The 17,985-nt window shown below is 39.4% G+C and overlaps 1 protein-coding gene across 9 annotated transcripts in view; it reads left to right on the top strand.

The window, feature by feature from the left end:
- Positions 1 to 17,985, top strand: part of STRBP (spermatid perinuclear RNA binding protein) — a 198,700-nt gene that overhangs the window by 83,693 nt on the left and 97,022 nt on the right. Inside the window, exon 1 of one of the 9 annotated variants that reach the window (XM_059891237.1) lies at positions 1 to 17,985. This exon is cut by the window's left edge and continues 19,409 nt beyond it. The gene's annotated coding sequence lies outside the window, so the exon portion shown is untranslated. 9 annotated transcript variants of the gene reach the window in all.

Genomic DNA, 17,985 nt, shown 5'->3' with positions numbered 1-17,985 from the left:
TGTGTATGTGTGTGTATATATATATATGTATATATGTATATGGCAGGCTTCCCAGGTCATGCCAGTGGTGGTGCCAGTGGTAAAGAATTTGTCTGCCAGTGAAGGAGACACAAGAGACACGGGTTTGATCTCTGAGTTGGGAAGATCCCCTGGAGAAGGAAATGGCAACCAGCTCCAGTATTCTTGCTTGGGAAATCCCATGGACAGAGGAGTCTGGGGGGCTACAGTCCATGGGGTTGCAGAGTTGGACACGACTGAGTGCATATGCACACACACACACAAACACAGATGCATATGAGGGAGTATTAGTTTTACACTTTGTTTGGGATGAAGGAAGCCTTCCTGGAGAGGTAGCATTTGAGATCAGTGGGCCTTTTTGGCAGATGATATATAGCCACAAAGAGCTCCAGTTCTGTAGATCGGTGGTCTGGCCAGTCCTGGCTTTGCCACTGACTAGTGCTTGATCGCAAATTAGTTATTTCACTCGTTTGGACTATTGTTTCCTCTGTAAAATTGATATGATCATGTTTCCATTAGAGAGTTTTGAGGATTGAATGAAGTAATACATTTAAGATGCTTAACCAAGTGCTTGGCATACATAAAGTTCTTGCTGTTATTACTGTGGCATCATCATTAACACTGATAAGGATTGGTGGGGAAGTCTTTTCAGGCAGAGAAAATTTTGTCTTTTCCATTGTCCTGACTTGATAAAATACCGTTTTAATAAATGAGCCTAGTTGTATTTTCCATTTATGAATCACACATTGAATTATTGTGATTTAGATTTTGTGATTTGCAGAATTTGTTGCAAAAAAACCCCCAAACAAACCAAAAAACCCAACAGAACAGCAGTCACAAGCTCATGGTATTGTATTGCTATCCCTTGAGTTCAGGACTCATTGTCATTAGGTTGGAAGGATAATCTTTTCCTCTTTATATAACTCTGTACTTTACAGAGTACAGCTTCCACAACTGTTAGTCAGTTGATCCTAACAGTAGCCTTGTGAGGCATGTAGGGCAGGTTGGGCAAGAGGATTTCAGGAAGCAGAATCCACAGGACTGGGGAAAGGCCTTTAAGCTGTCAGTGGCCATTCCAGCATTCTGGCCCTGGTCTCCTGACTCACACGCTGCCGCTTTTTCTTTAGTTTCCTGTGAATAGAAGTCGGTCAGCAAACCTGAGTTGTGTTTAGTCACTGACATGTTCTTGTCAGAGTTATTTAATTTGAGTCTTCTGTTTTCCATCTGTCAAATGATGAGACTTTGAACCACACAGGATTATCTGTGATGCTGAATTTACTTTGTGTAATGCTTTATAAGACTTGCTTTGTGCAAACTACTATGTATAAAATAAAGAAGGTCCTGCTGTATCACCCAGGCACTATATTCAGTATCTTGTAATAACCTATAATGAGAATATGAAAAGTATATCAGTTCAGTTCAGTCACTCAGTCGTGTCCGACTCTTTGTGACCCCATGAATTGCAGCACGCCAGGCCTCCCTGTCCATCACCAACTCCCGGAGTTCACCCAGACTCACGTCCATCGAGTCAGTGATGCCATCCAGCCATCTCATCCTCTGTCATCCCCTTCTCCTCCTGCCACCAATCCCTCCCAGCATCAGAGTCTTTTCCAGTGAGTCAACTCTTCGCATGAGGTGGCCAAAGTACTGGAGTTTCAGCTTTAGCATCATTCCTTCCAAAGAAATCCCAGGGCTGATCTCCTTCAGAATGGACTGGTTGGATCTCCTTGCAGTCCAAGGGACTCTCAAGAGTCTTCTCCAACACCACAGTTCAAAAGCTTCAATTCTTCAGCGCTCAGCCTTCTTCACAGTCCAACTCTCACATCCATACATGACCACAGGAAAAACCATAGCCTTGACTAGACGAACCTTTGTTGGCAAAGTAATGTCTCTGCTTTTGAATATGCTGTCTAGGTTGGTCATAACTTTTCTTCCAAGGAGTAAGCATCTTTTAATTTCATGGCTGCAGTCACCATCTGTAGTGATTTTGCAGCCCAGAAAAATAAAGACAGCCACTGTTTCCCCTGTTTCCCCATCTACTTGCCACGAAGTGATGGGATCGGATGCCATGATCTTCGTTTTCTGAATGTTGAGCTTTAAGCCAACTTTTTCACTCTCCACTTTCACTTTCATCAAGAGGTTTTTTAGTTCCTCTTCACTTTCTACCATAAGGGTGGTGTCAGCTGCATATCTGAGGTTATTGATATTTCTCCCGGCAGTCTTGATTGCAGCTTGTGCTTCTTCCAGTCCAGTGTTTCTCATGATGTACTAAATCACCCTGTTGTACACCAGAAATTAACACAACTTTGTAAATCAACTATACTTCAATTAAAAAAAGTTACTTTGTATAATGTTGTAGGGGAATGTGTATTAAGATGCAACTTTATTCATTAATTAGTGTATTTGCCTAGTGATAATGTCAGTAGGAAATATTCCTAATTCAGTGTTGCTTTTTATGTTGTTATCCTGCTTATTTAAGGATAATATCTTTGATAGTGATGTGAAGACTCCATCTTGCAAAAATGTAGGAGATCTGGGAGTGTTTGGATGGATGAATAATAACACTTCACAAAACAACTGAATTCATTTTTCACATCACTACTTGTGTTGCCTTACTTGGTCTTTCCCTTTTGTGTGTCTGTCTCTCTGCTTAATATTACTCAGATGGTTGAATGCTTTAAACCTTTTCAGCTAATAACAAAATACATCATTTTAGAAGTTTGAAGTTTGTTTCCCATTGGAAATTTATATGAGGGGATGCTTTTTACATCTGAATATCATTTGTTCATGAGTGTTTATCAGTTATTTATATATTGTCTTTGTGAACCTCTGTCAGAGGTAGGTGAATATATTGTTCTATAAATACCATATTAATTGGAAATTACAAAATGTAGAGTAGAGGTTCAGTTCAGTTCAGTTGCTCAGTTGTATCTGACTGTGACCCCATGGACTGCAGCATGACAGAGTAGAGGTTAAGTAGAACAAATTATTTTTATACTCTTATTCTTCCTTGAAGTATTAAATATATACATATGCATTTGTTTATTAAGTTGTTGAATTATTATGAAAACCCTAATTTTAAGTTTTCTGATAACTGAGACAATCTGTGTTAAGGAAGAAATTTTGCATTTTACCTGTCTTTTTCTGTATGATAGGTTGGGTAAAATTACTGAGAATAACTTGAAAGTACTATTTATTAGTAAGAAGACTCTTTTTACTTGGCATCTATATTTTAAGAGGTAGGTGAGCAAGAAGTCATCCTGTGAAAAGTACGGATATTTTCTGTGGGTCATGGACGTTTTTGTTCCCTTTAGTTATGTGGCAAACTAAGAGCACTTACTACATTGCAGTTTCACAAGTGCTGTTGTGCTGAGTATACCATGAGTCAGGGCGTAGTTACGTGACTTAGCCATAGTAATAGAATAACTTAGGATACTGTATCAGAAATTTATATGTTTTATTATCCACATGAGGAAAACAGTTTAATAAATGTTTGCACTTGAGTGGATTTGACTTAGATAAAAAAAATTATACGCCAATTAGGAAGATCAAAACTCAATTTAGTAAAAAATTTAACATAGGCTAAGAAGCTTTTTTAAAAATTGGATAAGTGCACCGAATTGGGTAATGGATTAGACATAAACCTTGTTTATGACATGCTCTCATTTGCCAATGGATAGTCTGTTTTTGTATTATTATTTTAAAAATAATTTATCTATTTTTGGCTGGCCTGGGTCTTTATTGCTGCGTGCGTCGTCTTTTCTCTAGTTGCAGCGAGTGGACGCTACTCTGCTACTCGTGGCTTCTCGCTGCAGTGGCTTCCTTGTAGCAGAGACGGGCTCTAGCTGTACGCTTCAGCAGGTGCAGCTGCAGGCTCTAGACTGAGGGTTCAGTAGTTGTGGCGCGTGGGCTTAGTTCCCCTGTGGCATGTGGAGTTTTCCTGGACCAGGAATCAAAACAGTGTCTTCTGCTGTGGTAGGTGGATTCTCATCCACTGTACCACTGAGGGAAGTCCCTGTTTTTGTATTATTTTTTAAAATTTAATAAGCTTCTGTGAACCCACCATCAGAACAAAAGTTAAACCTTAATAACCTACATCTGACTTCATAGGTTCTCCCTATGAAGTCTCCCTTCATTGGTTCTCCCAGCTACCCCTATCCCAGTGCCTTCCCGTGATAGCATTCTCAGCTTGCATTCTGTATTCACCATTCCCTTGTTTCTGGTTTTGTGTATAGCTTTATCATATCTTTATAGATTCTTAGATAGTGTATCTTTTTATTTGGAAAAGATAGTCTATATGTAGCCATTTGGGACATAGTATTTTTACTTAATATTGCATTGCTGAGGTTTATCCATATTGCCATATGTCTCTATAGTTCCTTCACATTGCTGAATAACAATCCAATGCATTAATATACCATAGTGTATTCATTTATTCTTCTGTGAATGGGCATTTTGCATGTTTTCCAGGATTTTGCTTTTTTGCAGTTTTGCTATGAACATGTTAATGTGCATGTCTTGTCTCTGTATGTGTGTAAGTTTCTCTTTGTGTATACCTAGGAGTCAAATCCCTGAGTATGGGATTATTTGATTTGTGGAAATTATGCAAAACATTTTTTCCCATCTGTCTATAAAAGACTTTATGGATCTATTTCCTTTTCAACACTTAATATTGCCAGACTTAATTTTTACAGCTTTAGTGGATATAAAGTGGTTTTCATTTTTATTGGTCTTGTGGTTTCCCCCCCTTGTGAAAAGGTTATGACTTTTTTCTCCCCCTTCTTCTGTGTTGTCTGTGCTTTTCTTTTGGATTTTAAGTCATCTTTCTATATTTTTGATACTTCTGTTGGATGTATGTTTTCCAGAAGTCTTTCCAGTTTGTAGCTAATTCTTTCAACTTTCTTTGGGGCATTTTTTTTGATGAACAGAAGTTCTAGATTTTAATATACTCATATTTTGTAGTCAGCACTTTTGTGTTTTTAAGGAATCCTCTGCCTTTTTTTCATTTCATATGCCAATATCTGTTCATGTTACAGCTGACATTTAAAGTCCTGAGATTGCAATGATAGAATAACAGTGAAATAATATAGTTTAGAAAAATGAACTTAAAATGAGGAGCATATTAGAATATGTGTGCGTGTGCTCTGTTGTGGCCAACTGTTGTGACCAAGTGATGTGGCCATCATTCCCATCTTCACTCACTATGTTCCATCCAGACTACTATCCTTGCTGTTTCTCGAACAATGCACACAATCCCCACCCTTGAAGCCTAGCTGTTAATAGTTTATCCCTGACATCCACACAATTCCTCTGCTTCTTTAGGTGCCTGCTCAAATGTCACCTCATTATGAGCCCAACTCTGATTATCCTATATAAAATAGCAACCCCTCCTCCAAAACACCTCTGATCCTGTTGTCTCCATATAGGATTTACTACTGGCATTTGATATCTTTACTTTGCTTAATCTTTGTTTTGGACGTATAGAGCAGTTCTGGCAGCCAAGGAGAAACGCAAATGAATTTCTCAAAATATTTTCTCATACACCATCACGTTCTATTCTTAAAACAACCCTGAAAATTAGTGAAAAAATACAATGGTATAAATTTTTTTATAAACTTCTAAAATGCTAAAGCACAAATATCCAAAGACGTTAAATGACGTTAAATATTGTCTGTGATCACACATTGTTAGAGCTATCCCTAGAATTTGGGCTGGGTCTCTAGCAATTTTACAATTCATAGTACTACGTCTAAAGAGCAGGTATATATTTAATTTTGCAGAGTGATCTTTAAAAGATCTAGTTCTTTAAATCATGATCAAACATGAAGTAAAGGCTGAAATATATGTGTCACATTACCTATTTATTGTCTTCTCACTAAGCGGCTGTGAGCAGCTGTGATAGAAGGTCATCAGAGTATCTTCAGAATTTACAGATCTTGGGACAACTCTGATCAAAAAACAAAGGGGTGCGGGGGAATGAATGTGCCAGTAAGCAGTATTCTCTGCCCTACTGTGCCCAAGACAGCACACTTTAGTGTAAACTGGCACCTTGGTAATAAACAAGGTTCAGACACTGTCTTTGGTTTTCAAAAGACTTTTTGTTATTCTACAGAACAGAGCATCACAAAGAAACCATATCTGGAGACAGAATGGACAAGAGTATTTCCCTTAGTTAGGTTTGCAAAATGATTTCAGAACCTGCAATCTAGTTATAAATAAGGAGTAATGTTTAAAAAAAAACAACCAATTTTAAAACAAGTCATTTTGTTTTCACCTTAGCAAAATAAACAGTAAGTCTTAAATGTAAAAAACTGCATAAATTCAAGTATTACTTATATCAATATAGAAAATTTTTCATATACAACAGTGCTAAAAATGAAGAAATATATCAGATTCCTCAATAATATAATTTAATTTCCAGCCTTTTGCTAGCACTCATTCTCACTTTCTGGCATACTCTGCCACAGTTGGAAACTGTGTATCTAGGTCAGAAGAGACAAGCAGCTTTTCAGAACAGCTCAATATCTTTGGCACAAGTGTTGATATTATAATTCAACCCTTTCACAAACTCCTTTTAAAATACAACCTGTTGTAAATCACAAGATTAGTACTGCACAGACAATACCGTAGTCTAATATTTATGAAAAGCCAATGGAAAAAATACTAAAATGCTAGATTTAGAAAACTGATGAAAAACATGACACAGGCAACACAGTGTAATTAGTGTAAGAGCAGTGGATTTAGGGTCAGAAGATGTGCCTTCTAATTCCAACTCTGCTACAGTAAGCTGTCCAATTTTAAATAAATTTCAACCTCTCTGAGCCTCAATGCTTTCATTTACAAAAGTAAAAGGGTTAGACTACCCCTAGATTACTTTTTAGGTACCATCTGTTTAAAACATGATTCCATGATAAATCGGAAATCTACAAGTATATTTTATACGACACTGCTTAAATGTATTCCTTAAAAGTATATATTTTCACAGTGTAGTCAAATAGTTCAGATTCATGTTGATATTTGGTAGAAACCAATATAATACTGTAAAGCAATTATCCTTCAGTTAAAAATAAATAAAAATAGTGTAGCTAAAACTAAAAAAACGTAATTGAAAAATTTGAATGCTGAAAAGCTGATAACATGGAATTATTTCTGGGGGTTGATAATGAAGTGTGGGTTTCTTTTGGGAGAGTGGTTGATATATACTATACAGAGATTAGTGTATATAGTAAAGTATTTACAGATGAAATTAAGTGAAAATCTGGGATCTTCTCTAAAATAATCTAGTTGAGGAGATGAGAGAGAGTGAAGTAAGTAAGGCTGGCCATATGTTAATAATTACTGAAAACTGATGACAGATATTTTCTCTGTATTTCACAGGGTTCTCTCCAGTTGTAGAGGTTTAAACATTTCTGTAATAAGGTTTTTAAACAGGAAGAAATTTATCAAGAATCTAAACAAACAAATTTCAACTTATCTGTAGTAAAATGAGATTGTCATATGTCATATTTTCTTCAGTACAACAAACATGTCTGCTTTAGAGAATCCATGATGTAACTGTGCAAACCAAAGCAGGTAAAATTATAAAAGGATAAAACCAGTGAAGGAAGCAATTCAGTAATAATTGATAGTAAAAAATGTGGAAATACTACAAGCAACAATACTGTTCTGAGAAACTCCAATACATAAAACACAGTAAGATAACAATAATACTCACTACAGCAGTTTTCATAATCACAAAATACTGGAAACCTAAGTGTCCATCAGCAAGAAAATGAAGATATAAGCTATACAGTAAATGAACTACAGTGATACATTTTACCATCTAAATTCAAAACAAGGTTGAGTGAAAAGGTTAAAGTTGCAGAATAATAAGTACAAAATAATGGCTTTTATTTAATCTTGAAAATGTATAAAATATTCCATATAATTTATAGATAGAAACACACACACTTCTTTCAGTATAAACATCCAACACAACACACAAAAAATTCAAGAGTAGTTATCCCTGGGAAAAGAGGGATCAAGGAGGGATATACACACAGTACTTATCTGAGATACTATTTCTTAGAAAAACAATCTGAAGCAAATTTGGCAAAACATTAATATGTAAGAAAAGCTGTGTATGGTAAGTATACAGTTTTTTTTGTTAACATTTTATTTTGTATGCATGAAATGTAAATTTATTTTGTAAATTCAAAATATTGTTTAAATTTAAAATATTCAGAAACAAAAGGAATCTTGCTTGGTCCTCTTAAACAGGAAAGTACCTTAGCTCTAGCTCTAGCCTTTGGGGAGTAACAACTTTTTCAATTTAAACTAAATACTGACGTTGGACATATGACCCTAGGAAGCTCCCTCATCAAGAAAGATTATAAGTTTTTTTTTTTTTTTAAGTGGAATGAGACATATTCTTACATAGAGTTTGACTAGGGGAACAACCAAAGACTTTCAAAGTATCAGAGTGTGTAAGCTGAAGCCACTGTCACTGTTAGAAAGGTCCCAAAGCACTGCAGGAGGCAATACTCCTCAGAAACATTCCAATTTTAAATAAAAAGGCAAGTAATACTTGTGTTGGGGTATCTATGGCAAGTCTAAGGTGCTTCCCAAGTTTCTCTAACCTGGCAGAACTCAGCCTCCAAATTCTGTCACCCCTGTAGATTTGTCTTATCAGCTTTTGCTATAGGAAGATCTAGATTTGGCCATAGACATTGTTATGAGAGGGCTTCCCCAAGGGCTCAGTAGTAAAGAACCAGCCCACCAATGTAGGAGACATGGGTTCAATCCCTAGGTTGGGAAGATCCCCTGGAGGAGACATGACAACCCACTCCAGTATTCTTGCCAGGAGAATCCCATGGACAGAGGGTCCCTTGGGGGCTACAGTCCATGGCATGGGTCACAAACAGTTGGGGGGGTGGTGAGACCAAGAAGTTAATGGGAATCAGATTATTGGAGATTTGTAGGCCATTATTAGGTGTTTGGGGCTTCCCTGGTGGCTCAGACGGTAAAGTGTCTGCCTGCAATGCAGGAGACCCAGGTTTGATCCCTGGGGTGGGAAGATCCCCTGGAGAAGGAAATGGCAGCCCACGCCAATAAAATCCCATGGACGGCGGAGCCTGGTAGGCTACAGTCCATGGGGTCGCAAAGAGTTGGACATGACTGAGCAACTTCACTTTCACTTATTAGGTGTTTACTCAGAAACCAGAAGCCATTGGAAGGTTTTGAGCAGAGAAATGACATGACCTAATTAAAAAAAAACTTTTAATTTTATAATGAAATATAGTTGATTTACAATGTTGTGTTTCAGATGTACAGCGAAGTGATCCAGTTATGCATATACATATATCCTTCAAATTCTTTTTTCATATAGGTTATTACATTGAGTAGATTTCCCTGTGCTATACAGTAGATCCTTGTTGATTATCTATTTTATAAACAGTCAGTTCAGTTCAGTTGCTCAGTTGTGTCCGACTCTTTGTGACCCCATGAATCACAGCACACCAGGCCTCCCTGTCCATCACCAACTCCCAGAGTTCACTCAAACTCATGTCCATCAAGTCTGTGATGCCATTCAGCCATCTCATCCTCTGTCATCCCCTTCTCCTCCTGCCCCCAATCCCTCCCAGCATCAGAGTCTTTTCCAATGAGTCAACTCTTCGCATGAGGTGGCCAAAGTACTGGAGTTTCAGCATTAGCATCATTCCTTCCAAAGAACACCCAGGACTAATCTCCTTTAGAATGGACTGGTTGGATCTCCTTGCAGTCCAAGGGACTCTCAAGAGTCTTCTCCAACACAGTTCAAAAGCATCAATTTTTCGGTGCTCAGCTTTCTTCACAGCCCAACTCGCGCATCCATACATGACCACTGGAAAAACCATAGCCTTGACTAGACAGACCTTTATTGGCAAAGTAATGTCTCTGCTGTTCAATATGCTGTCTAGGTTGGTTATAACTTTTCTTCCAAGGAGTAAGCCTCTTTTAATTCCATGGCTGCAGTCACCATCTGCAGTGATTTTGGAGCCCAAAAAAATAAAGTCTGACACTATTTCCACCGTTTCCCCATCTATTTCCCATGAAGTGATGGGACCAGATGCCATGATCTTCGTTTTCTTAATGTTGAGCTTTAAGCTAACTTTTTCACTCTCCTCTTACACTTTCATCAAGAGGCTTTTTAGTTCCTCTTCACTTTCTGCCATAAGGATGTTGTCATCTGCATATCTGAGGTTATTGATATTTCTCCCGGCAGTCTTGATTCCAGCTTGTGCTTCATCTAGCCTGGTATTTCTCATGATGTACTCTGCATATAAGTTAAATAAGCAGGGTGACAATATACAGCCTTGACGTACTCCTTTTCCTATTTAGGGGGAGGAATGGACGTGAGTCTCAGTGAACTCCGGGAGTTGGTGAGGGACAGGGAGGCGTGGCGTGCTGCGATTCATGGGGTCGCAAAAAGTCGGACACGACTGAGCGATTGATCTGATCTGATAAATTAGAAGGTTAATCCCAACCTTCTAATTTATTCCCCCCCCAACCTTTCTCCTTTGGTAACTATAAGTTTGTTTTCCAAGTAAGTGAATCTGTATCTGTTTTACAGTAAGTTCATTTGTATGATTTTTTTAGATTTCACATATAAGTGATATCATATGATATTTGTCTTTGCCTGTCTGACTTCTCTTAGTAGGATAATCTCTAGGTCCATCAGTGTTGCTGCAAATGGCATTATTTCATTCTTTTTTTGGCTGAATAATGTTCTGTTGTGGGGTTCCCAGGTGGTGCAGTGGTAAAGACTCCCCCTGCTCATGCAGGAGATGCAAGAGATGTGGGTTCAGTTCCTAGGTGGAAAAAACCCTGTGGAGTAGGAAATGGCAATCTGTTCCAGTGTTCTTGCCTGAAAATTCCATGGACAGAGGAGCCTGGCAGGCTGCAGTCCATGAGGTCTCAAAAGAGTTGGACACGACTGAACAACTGAGGGCAATATTCCATTGTATATATGTACCACATTTCTTTTATTTGTCCATTTGTCGAGGGACATTTAGGTTGCTTCCTTGTCTTGGCTGTTACTGAGAATGAACTTAAGGTGAGGAAGCAAGAGTACAAGGTAAAGGTGAAGGATTTTGTGATGGATTAGATGTGGGTGTGAGAGGAAAAGAGGTGTCAAGGATGACTCTCCTAAGTTTTTGGCCTGAGCTTTTGGAGGATGGGGTAGTAGGCTTCTGAGAGAGGCGCAGCCAGGAGTGGTAAAGTTTTTTTTGTTTGTAAAGTTTGTTTTTGTTGTGTGTTTTTTGAGGGACAGATCAGGAGTTGGTTTGAGACACATTAAGTTTAAGATGTTTATTAGATATTGAGGTGGGTATGTTGGTTATGTACTTGAATGGAGTCTGGAACCCAGAGAGGTATAAATTTGGGAGAGTCCTCAGTGTATACGTGGTATTTAAAACATCAAGCCTGGATGATCCTGCCAAGGGAATGAGTAAAGAGATTAAAGGTGAGATCTGTGTCCAGAGGCATTCTAACATTTAGATTGTGGAGATAAGAAAGAAAGGAGAGTAATTTATGAAGTAGGAAGAGAGTGGTGTACTGGGTGGGAGCCAAGGGAGGTAAAAGGTTTAAATGTGGAGAAGTCAGCTATGTCACCCGTTGCTGAAGGTAGACTAAAGGCAAGGACTGAGAATTGTTCACGGCACTAAACACCATGGAAATCCTCTGGGACCTGACAAGAACTGTTCGAGTGAAGCATTGGGGTAAGAGGCTGATTGAGGTGAGTTTAAGAGAATGGGAGAAGAGGAAATGGAAACCAAAGTGTAAACTCAAAGAATTATGCCCTAAGATGGGCAGAGAAACAGGCCATGGGGAGGCAAGAATCAAAGAAGTTATTCGAGAGGACAGGGATGATGACTGGAATGATACTCTTTTTTGATTTTTTGTTTTGACCACTTGCATGGCATGCAGAACTAGCATGGTATGCAAAACGTCCCTTAGGGAATTCAACCTGTATCCCTTTCAGAGGAAGCATGGAGTCTTGGCCACTGAACCACTGGGGAAATCCTGGAGTGATATTCTTGAGGGGATGGGGTCTAGAGGATTTGAGTAGAGAGATTTCCACTAGATAGGAATAGGGACAATTTATTTGTAATAACAGGAAGGAAAGAATAATATATGGGAAAAGATATAGCAAGGTTGATATTTTGCTTGAAATAGGAAGCAGTCAAAACATTCAGTCTGAAAGGAAATCAACACCAAATATTCAATTGGAAGGACTGATGCTGAAGCTGAAGCTCTAATACTTTTGGCTGCCTGATGTGAGGAGCGAACTTAATTGGAAAAGACCCTGATGCTGGGAAAGATTGAAGGCAATAGGAGAACAGGGCGACAAAGGATGAGATGGTTGGATGGCATCACCATTTCAATGGACATGAGTTTGAGCAAACTCCAGGAGATGGTGAAGGACGGGGAAGCCTGGTGTGCTGCAGTCCATAGGGTCGCAAAGAGTCGGACACGACTTGGTGACTGAAGAACAACAGTAAAGGAAGCAGAAGGAATCTGAGGATATGGGAAGAAGATATAGATGTAAAGAGATGAAAGAAGATGTGAAATTATACTTAGGAAAGTGGGAAGTAAATATTTGGTTTCATTGAGTCTCCTTGGACATTGCAGGATGTTTAGCAAATGCCAGGGTTCTACCTTGTGACAGCCAGAACACTTTACCTCACATTTGTAAATCCCTGAAGGTTGCAGTACCACCCCTGCTTGGATTGGAAACTGTTGGTTATTCCTTTAAAGGTTAGATCATGAATTTGGAAGAAAAAAAAAAACACTATTGTGTGATTCCCCCCACCCCCTGCCCCAATTTCCAGTGTTACTGGTGGGGTATAGTTAAAAGGGTTGGGATTTTGCCAGGATAGGATAACAAAGGGGATTGCTGGTGAAAGTGAGTGATAAATGATGGATTGTGTAACTTCAATTAGATAAAGACAAAAATGAGAGCATGCAAAAGATGGAGGGACTGAAAAGTGCTGGGGTTAGTAGTTTGTGAGCCCTGGTGGCGAGTGGGTGCCTGGGGTAGGAAAGGAGATGAAAACATCGGAGGAATGGAGTAGAAGCAATGGAGAGTCCAGAATTTAGAAGGATCATTTATCTGGTTATGGAAATTATGAAAAATTATGCCAGGAGTTAGAGGTAAGTTAAGTACTAATAAAGTCCTGAAGGAGTGGGAGAGTTTGGGGGATTAATCCAAGATGGGTGAAATAAGTCAAATAAATAGTAGAAACTGTGCTTATGGACGAAGAGTCTAAAATTCCCTGTAAGTCACTATAATGATGACAGCCATGCAAATGTGTGGGAAGAGAAGGCGACCTTTCAAATGGAGGCTTCTAAGTTATGGCTCTCTCTAAGGAAAGAGAAATCTAGGGTTAAATTCAAAATTTTTTTGAGCCTCTCCTGAGTGCAGGGCATGGTACTGGATGCTGTGGAGATAAAGGTAAGTAATTTCATTAAGGAGCTTATGATAAAAATAATGAAAACTGAGTAAGAGAAGTGTCATAAATGAAAAAGGACTGGATGACTCAAGGAAGATATTATATTAACCTCAAGTATTAAGTAAGGCTTCCTGGAAGGGTAGATTTGAGATGGACATTTGATGACTAGAACAAGGACAGATCATGGTGGAGTGGAGGTTGCAGTCCAGATAAGGGAAAGGGTTAATGTGAAGTTTAGTGTTAGCACGTTGCATGGTATTCTGGGGAAGATTCATTATTTTCTTTTTGGTTGAAACTATAATGATGAGAAAAATAACAGGGACAGAATTGCATCTGTGTTGTATTATGAAGGGCCTTGGTGACACCCAGTATCTCAGTGGATACCAGTTGTTTAGCTAATGAGTAGTCATTGAAGGTTTTAAAGGGGAGCTTGATGTTCTCAGAGTTTTCACCAAAGATGGGCTGAAGCAGGAATAGAATAGTTTAGGAGAGGATTAATTCTTGTAAATAGTAAAACACGGCAAAACTATACGCAGTAGAGATCAAATTGCCAACATCCGCTGGATCATCGAAAAACCAAGAGAGTTCCAGAAATACATCTATTTCTGCTTTATTGACTATGCCAAAGCCTTTGACTGTGTGGATCACAATGAACTGGAAAATTCTGAAAGAGATGGGAATACCAGACGACCTGACCTGCCTCTTGAGAAACCTGTATGCAGGTCAGGAAGCAGTAGTTAGAACTGGACATGGAACAACAGACTGGTGCCAAATAGGAAAAGGAGTACGTAAAGGCTGTGTATTGTCACCCTGCTTATTTAACTTATATGCAGAGTACATCATGAGAAATGCTGGGCTGGAGGAAACACAAGCTGGACTCAAGATTGCTGGAAGAACCTCAGATATGCAGTGGAGAAGGCAATGGCAACCCACCCCAGTACTCTTGCCTGGAAAATCCCATGGGCGGAGGAGCCTGGTAGGCTGCAGTCCATGGGATCTCGATGAGTCGGACATGACTGAGTGACTTCACTTTCATTTTTCACTTTCATGCATTGGAGAAGGAAATGGCAACCCACTCCGGTGTTCTTGCCTAGAGAATTCCAGGGATGGGGAGCCTGGTGGGCTGGCATCTCTGGGGTCGCACAGAGTCAGACACGACTGAAGCGACTTAGCAGTAGCAGCAGCAAATATGCAGATGACACCACCCTTATGGCAGAAAGTGAAGAAGAACTAAAGAGTGTCTTGATGAAAGTGAAAGAGGAGAGTGAAAAAGTTGGCTTAAAGCTCAACATTCAGAAAACTAAGATCATGGCATCCGGTCCCATCACTTCATGGCAAATAGATGGGGAAACAGGGGAAACAGTGGCTGTCTTTATTTTTCTGGGCTCCAAAATCACTGCAAATGGTGATTGCAGCCGTGAAATTAAAAGACGCTTACTCCTTGGAAGGAAAGTTATGACCAACCTAGACAGCATATTAAAAAGCAGAGACATTACTTTGTCAACAAAGGTCTGTCTAGTCAAGGCTATCGTTTTTCCGGTGGTCCTGTATGGATGTGAGAGTTGGACTACAAAGAAAGCTGAGCGCCAAAGTATCAATGCTCTTGAACTGTGGTGTTGGAGAAGACTCTTGAGAGTCCCTTGGGCTGCAAGGAGGTCTAACCAGTCCATCCTAAAGGAGATCAGTCCTGGGTGTTCATTGGAAGGACTGATTTTGAAGCTGAAACTCCAATACTTTGGCCACCTGATGCGAAGAGCTGACTTATTTGAAAAGACCCAGATGCTGGGAAAGATTGAGGGCAGGAGGAGAAGGGGACAACAGAGGATGAGATAGTTAGATGGCATCACTGACTCAATGGACATGGGTTTGGGTGGACTCTGGGAGTTGGTGATGGCCACGGAGGCCTGGCGTGCTGCGATTCATGGGGCCGCAAAGAATTGGACACAACTGAGTGAGCTGAACTGATACACAGTAGTGTACAAGACTTCCAAATCTTTGAATTATAAACATCCTTAGTAGTAAAAGAAGGAGTCAGACTTAGGATTTCCATTCTTATGCTATATCAGGAGCTTGCTTCATGTTTTCTTTACTTGACTTTTAGAAGAGCACAGTCTTCATTTTCCTATCTCTCAGGCCACTTTGCTGACTCTAGTTGTGCCTCTTTTTCCTTTTCCATGTTCATTAATCATCATCCTTTGGTGATCTTGTGGCTTTACATACTACCTATATGCTGAAAAGCATCAAATTTGTATCGTGATCTAGACCTCTCTTCTCAACTCTAGGTTCATATCCAGTTACCTCCTTGGCTATCTAATAATTATCTCAAATTCAACATGTCCAAAACTGAATTCCTGATCTTCATCCCAAAACTGCCTCTGCATGCACCTTCCATAACTCAGTTGCTCAAACCAAAAACCTAGAAGTCAGTCGTAAGGCCTCCACTTCACTCCCACTCCACATCCATTCTATTAAGAAGACCTACCATCTTTCCCTTCAGAATGTATCCATACTCTGATTGCTAAACTCTTAGTGATATACCCTTCCTTCCACCCTTGCCCTCTTTACTATGTATTTCAACATAGCAATCATGGTGATCTTTTTAAGACGTAGTCAGATATTGTCATTTCTCTACTCAAAGCAGTCTAAGGGTGTCTCACTCAATAGAAGCCATAATCCTTAAAGTGACTAGAAAGACCTCCTGTATTAGGAGTTGACAAACTATGGCCCTGGGACCTCTTTGATCCACTGCCTGTTTTTGCATGAGCTGTGGGCTAAGAGTGATTTTTATGTTTTTAAATTGTTAAAAAAAACCTGGTATTTTGTGAAATAACATTAGATGAAGTTGAAATTTCAGTGCCTATAAATAAAAGTTGAATTGGAATACCGCCACACCCAATTGTTTGCATACTGTCTTATGGCTACATTTGCAGTGCAGAGGCAGAGTTGAGTAGTAGAGACCTTCTGGTTCCAAAGCCTAATGTACTTTTTATCTGGTCCTTTAAAGAAAAAGTTTGCCATCTTCTGCCCTGTGTGGTCTGGTCTCTTACTTCCACCCGCAGTCCTCACTGCCCTTCTCTCCTCACTCACCCTGCTTCAGCCTTCCAACCACAGTGGTCTCCTTGTTGTGTCTCCATCTGACCAGGTACACTGTTTTTCCCCTGCCAGGAATACTCATTCCTGAGATCTCTGCATGGCTCATGCCCTTTCCCCATCAAGGTTTACTCAGGCATCAGCTTCTCAATGAAGACCAACCACAATCCTACCCTCCTGTGTGTAGTATCTGCACGTATTTGTGCTGTCCCCTGCTTTCTTCCCCATAGGGCTTCACACTTTCTCACATACTGTTTAGATTATTTATTTTTACATTTATTGTTTTTTGGTTGTTTCCCACCCTCTGGACTTAGAAGAGTGGGAATTTTTGTCTGTTTTGTTCACTGATCCAGTCTAAGCGCCTAGAGCAGTGGCTGGATTATTATAGATGTTCAATGAAGACTTGTTGAGATGCACTGAATTATTGGTTCTTTAACCAAATGAGTCATCTGACTGGGGGATACAGCTCTGTCATTCTGTCCCTGTTGTCAGGAATGGGGAAGGGCTAGTGTGTGTGCCTTTGGTGAGGAGATGTGTTTTCTAGTTATCACTTCCTTGAACAGGTTACTTAAGAACATCTTTTCCATTCTGCTCACTGACAGTAAGTGCTCAGAAAGCTTTCTGATTGACCTAGCCGGCTTGCGCAGTGCCTCTTATGTTAGGAGTGCAGCTTTCCTGCCGTCTTTGTGTACACTATTTATTAGTGGAGTAGGGACCTTTTTGCCTGTGTCCAGTGTTGCAAGGCTTCAAATGATGTGGTGGGATTGAACTTTTTCATCATGATAGGTGTTTCCAGGTAGGAATGAAAAGCTGGATTTTTGGAGTAGGTATATGTAATTTATGGGTTATCCAGTTTAGCTTTCTCATATGTGCTTTTTTAATATAGAAAATAAAAGGAAATTTCCAGAGGAAAATACTGAAATTCAGTATTTTTTTTTTTTCAAGTTAGTATTGTACAGAAACTTAATGCCACCATGTAGGAAAAGTTTATTTGAAGGGATTTGGAAGAATTATTGAATTTATATGTGTTTGCTCTTCTTTTAATGTATCTGAATTGGTTCATTTTCGTATGCCCTGTACTATCAAGTACAGTACCAAGTACAGAACAGATGATAAATAAGTCTGTATTTACTAATCCTCTTGGTGTATCAGTGAGATATCTTTTTCTTATTTTGTATTTGTCTATCTTTAATATAGTGAACAATAATGACAAACCTAGACAGTGTATTAAAAAGCAGAGATATCACTTTGCCCACAGAGGTCACATATAGTCAAGTCTATGGTTTTTCCAGTAGTCATGTTTGGATTTGAGAGTTGGACCATAAAGAAGGCTGAGTGCAGAAGAATTGATGCTTTTAAACTGCGGTGTTGGAGAAGACTCTTGAGTCCCTTGGACTGCACAGAG

The sequence above is a fragment of the Bos taurus genome, chromosome 11 (assembly GCF_002263795.3).
Source record: "Bos taurus isolate L1 Dominette 01449 registration number 42190680 breed Hereford chromosome 11, ARS-UCD2.0, whole genome shotgun sequence".
In the NCBI taxonomy this organism is placed as follows: domain Eukaryota; kingdom Metazoa; phylum Chordata; class Mammalia; order Artiodactyla; family Bovidae; genus Bos; species Bos taurus.
The sequence above is the reverse complement of the archived record's forward strand: the minus strand, read 5'-3'. Positions and strand labels throughout refer to the sequence as shown.